The sequence below is a fragment of the Arvicanthis niloticus genome, chromosome 11 (genome assembly GCF_011762505.2).
Source record: "Arvicanthis niloticus isolate mArvNil1 chromosome 11, mArvNil1.pat.X, whole genome shotgun sequence".
Taxonomy (NCBI): domain Eukaryota; kingdom Metazoa; phylum Chordata; class Mammalia; order Rodentia; family Muridae; genus Arvicanthis; species Arvicanthis niloticus.
Window position 1 is genome coordinate 41,596,718 of NC_047668.1, and position 5,156 is coordinate 41,601,873.

Consider the following 5,156-nt stretch of genomic DNA (forward strand, 5'->3'; position numbering starts at 1 on the left):
TCTAGGAAACCATGTGAAGGGACCTGTTGTTAAAAGTCCTTCCCCAGGGGAGACGTAAACTACGTATTCCCTTTCTCATAAGGTTCCAATGTCAAATTGAGGTATGATTTCACCAAATTTTGGGAAATCAAAGAGTTTGGGGGGCTTATTTACAGAGTATAGATGAGTGGTTACTTGCAGGAGTGCGGGAGTTCTCCCCCAAAGGGCTGCACTAGAAAGTCCTTTCCTTCATGGATGAGGGTTTCCTGAAGCTGCATAGGTGGAGTCCAACAAACCTAGTCTTTCCTGTTCTATACATATCCTACCCAAGATGACATGCAATTAAGGTAGACTTGCCTTCAACAAGGCGTGTGGAGCAGCTGGGTACTCAGGTGAGGGTCCTTTGACCCTCTCTGACCCTCCTTCTTTCTATTATGGGATGTTAATCATCAACTAGCCTAGCTGGGATGATTTTTTTTTGCAAGGGGACACAACTGAACTCTTGAAGATGTTGGTTGTTGGGCTCAGTGGATAATCTTGTACAACAGGGCCTCACAGAGTTCTGTGGGGTGCTTCCTCTGCCCTTGACTGAGCTCCAAGTTAAGTGGCCTATCTTTTACTCTCTTCTAAGCTTCTTGTAGGCTTCCAAAAACTCCAGCATCTAGGATAGCATCTGGCATGTGGTAGATCCTTACATTTTTTTTTTTAACAGATAGATGAGAAGTTGAGTTAAGGCTTGGACAGTCTACTACTGGGGTGCATTAATACCTCATGCTTATCATGTTCCCTGAGAGATCCAGGACCTTCTGTGTTGGCTTCAAGGATCATGGTAAGCTCTGAGTCAGCACAATGACTGAATACAGCTCTGCTCTCTGCTTCTCTGTGTACTGAGTAGCTCAGTGCCTTTATATATGGTTGGTCACACATTAAGCACACAATACTAACCATCAATGTGACTGGACATGTGTCTGCTTGGTGGTTCAAAGTCATTTGCAAAACAACCCTTCACTGAATGCTTTTTGTGGGGATTAAAAAAAAAAAAAGCACCAGGGACGAGGGTGTGAGATCTAATTTTGCCCACTAGTATGGCACAGTCTGGAGGTTGGAACTGGGGAAAGAAATACAGAAACCACCGAAGAGAATAAGCAAGGGATAAGAGGGTGTCTTGCTTGCTCTAGATACATCGAGAGTGGAACAGAGCTTCCCTATGAAAATAAAAGCACAGCCAAGTCACTGGTACATATATACTTAGCCACCCACCCAGCCTCACATAACTAAACACTGTTCTCATGCCAGCCAACAGTAGTGGCTTCTCCCCACCACTGCAAGCATAGAGTCCTGGCTGTTGTAGAAGAGAGAAGACAGAGCTTTCCTGTTGCTGAATCTTAACTCTAAGGCTTACCAACTGGGTAGGTGATTTAACTGGTGTGAGCTTTAGCAGAACCACTCAGACTGCAGGGTGTTTAGAGGGCATTGGGGAGATAAGACAGAAAAACAACCAACCAACACTCCCCCTCCACCCCCAGGGTTCAGAAAATCTATGATCTGGAAAGGAGGAGGTAAGATAGGTATCTTTGGGTATATATTTAAAGCTATGGAAAGATGTCCATATTGTTTGCTAAGTGGAAAGTTATTGGATGTGTTTATGGGGGCTTCCCAATGAAATTATACAGAATATATATCTATCAGTTACTTTTCTCATGCTGTGGTAAAGTAATTGACCAAAGGAACTTAAGGAAGCAAGGGTTTGTTTCCGCTCTCAGTTTGAGGGTATGGAGGTAAGAGCTTGAGTCCGCCGGCCATGTTACATCTGTAGTCAGGAAACAGAGGGATGCAAGTGTCCAGCTGGGTTTCTCTGTTTATGCAGACCAGGACCTAAGCCTACGAAATGATGCCACTCACATTTAGGATGGGTCTTCCCACCTCAGTTAACCTAATCTAGATGACTCCTTACACACATGTCCACGTGCCTGTCTCTTCCATGAACCTTAGATCTTGTCAGGCTCACATATTAATATCATCTATCACAATATAAAAACAGGAGAGACTGATTATAAATAAATGATTTATTATGCTGAGCCCCAGAAGAGCTGATATTCCCTTTTCAGTCCAAAGGTTTCAAAGGAGCCTCTGTGGCAGTTGACTCTCAAACACAGACTGCCCAAGGGTTCTCAAAGGAACCTGGTGTTTTTCTCTCTCCTGGATTTTAACTGAATGGATGAGGCAGGCCCACAACAATCTACTTACTCAACTTCCACCAATAAAAAACCCCAGTCAATCTCCCAGGGAGGTGGTAGTCCACCCCTTTAATCCCAACAGGCAGACCTCTAGAATTCAAGGCCAACTGTGGCCCAGAGAGTGAGTTCGAGGACAACCAGGGCTATACAGAGAAACTCTGTCTCGAAAAGGTTAAATTAAAAAAATGAAATGTCAATCTCATTAAAAAAAACTTTATGTAAACACCCAGAATCACACTTGACACTAAGGAAGCCATCCTGCAGTCCTTTGCTGATTACAACAATGATGTAAGAGATAGGTTTTCATTAACATTTCACAAGGCTCCAAAGCTCCCAGTAGCAAGACACCATCCCCAGCCCCAAGAGAGGAAAGGAGGAAACTGGGCAAAACTAAAACTACTCACTGGGTACTTGTGAGATGCCCCATATTTTCTTATGTGATAGCTCATTTAACTCTCTTGAGTTAGGAACTGGTATATATATATTATAGGTCTAGGAACTGAGATCCAAAGAGGAACAAGATGCCCAAGGTCAGATCCTAAATATCAAGGACCGAGACTGAGGATCATCTGGCTGCAGAAGCAATGTGTCTTGTTCTGTTCCAGTGACTTCTTACTAGGGAGGTCAGGAAAAAGAAGATAAGTACAAAGTTCTTTCTTTGCTGTCTGTTTCCTAAGAATCCTTCCCAGCACATTGGCGTGATGCTAAATACATCTCCTTTGGGCTAGGATGCAATGCCAAGAAGACAGACACACTAGTCAGAGCCTTCAAATCCTTACAACCCCTATCAGAGTCCAAGAAGACTGGGGGAACCAGCTACAGCAAAGATTCAAGGATGACACAAACACCATGTGTCCATATATATGCAGTTATGCAGTTTTGGCAGCCGAGTTGCTGGGTGACTTGTCCATGAGCATGATCAGGCTGTGCCTTGTTTTCCCTTTTTTTTTTAATTGGAGGTGGTGTTTACCACAGCGTTTCCCTTCTAGTGGCATTAAGTACATTGAATGAGTTAATCCTTGCAGGATTTAAATGCAGTGTGACCCTAAATAAATAAATAATAAGGAATAAATAAAACTACTCTAAATGTCAGCTTTTCTGTGTTCTGGGACTTAAAGTGCTGAGATTTTTCTTTCAGACACAGGCGAATTCTAAGGAGACCCTCAGATATTACAATTTCATAATGTGTCAATGTTTTTAATTTCACATGATCATAACTGTATGAGCTTGTCTGTGGTAAATATTTGGCACGTGCCTCTTTTGGGTAGGTCTCTCAGAAACAACCCTTTGACAATTTCCCTTCGAATGTCTCCATCTCCCTCATTACCTCCCTGGGCGTTTCCTCTCTCTCTGTTGGACTTGCTGCTCTAATTTAGGGAATCTTGAAATTCACTGGTTATACAGAAGGCATTTTATCTGACCTTCCACATGTAAATTCTTTCCTTTGGGATTTCTGTGTGTCCAGCTCCACCCCAACCCACAGGACCATAAATGCTTGTGTGTCTGCAGCCTGGCCTTGGGGATTCCAGAAATAACACTGGGCTGTCCGCCGTTGCACTGGAGCATAGTAAGGCATTTCTGTATTAAGACAGAGTCACTTTCCAACCAGGCCTCTCCTGGTCAAAGCACAAAGCAACCTTTGCAAGTTAGGTAGGGAGGGGTAGCTGGGAGGGAATCTGGATTTCTGGAAGCTTCGACCCTTTCCCTCCCTCCCATCTGTGTTCCCTGTCAGACCTTCCATTCTGGAGTCTTCAGGTCCACTAGGTTCTGCTTAGCATTTAAATCCACTTTGCCTGTGGCAATCACTGAAGTTCTTTGAACCCTTGAGGAATCACCGGAACTAGAATCTCAGCACAGCCCAGGTGGCAATTTCATTCTTTAAGTTCAGTAGGACAGCCACCTCACTTGGACTTGAATTGAAGGGCCAAGAGATGAGGGGAGCCGACTTTAAAGGAGAAAAATGTTAGCTGTGACCCTGAACACCTTACATCTGGGGCAAGAGTTCTCATTTCAGAAGGGTGTTTATCGTGCGGAGAAAAACACGAGAAAATCAGCACGAGAGAATTTTGGCTTTACAAGGATCTTCACAAAAATATCAGGGGGGGAAAAAGCCCCTCAAAACAAAAACCCAAACCACCACACACACAAAAAAACAGAAACATGTATACCTGCTTTACGGAGTACAAGGTGTGTGTGTTGGGGCGGGGTGTATTTAGACATTAACGTGGAAAAGTAGGAAAGAAATGTTTAAGAAAAATGATTCCGGAGAGCGAGTAGTCGACGCTGTGTTTGTCCAAACCGAGCTTAATGTCATTTCCCGTTTTAAAGAAAAGCTTACCTGACGCTGCCACGCGGACCTGCCCTGATCTCCTGAATCTACCTTTCCATAAGGGAATTCCTGGCTTTCGGGTGCCCGTGTGAAAACTTGAATTAAGCCACTTTCTCTGGGAACGAATTCTTTAATAGGAATTGGGATATTTCTGATTTACAGCCGAAACAGGAAAATTATAAGAGTAGCATTTTAACGTCTTGGGGATCGAAGCCTTTGTCAGGAACAGGAAGGTGGAAGAAAGGCGCTTGTGCAACAAAACGGCCAATTATCTCACCCCTGCGAAGTCCAGCTGCAGCCGCAGCAGCCCAAGAACTGCAACGCCCCATCTGCAGTGGCCGCTGCTGCAGGACATGTGGCCGCAGCCTCGGAGGTCGAACGCACCTCCGGTCCCCTGCCGCACCCAGGAGTGCCGGGCTGGCGGGGAGGATGAGGGGAGTTGGTAAAAGCATCGCCATGGCAACAGTGACGTCCATTCACCCTGGATCTAATTGGAGGAAACCCCGTGGCCGAAGCCGCAGCCTGCAGGCCAACCGAACCTACCCGAGCCGACCCACCCTCCGAGCCTCCGCTTCGCTTCCCGCCCCGCCCCCTGGGCCCCCTTCCGCGCG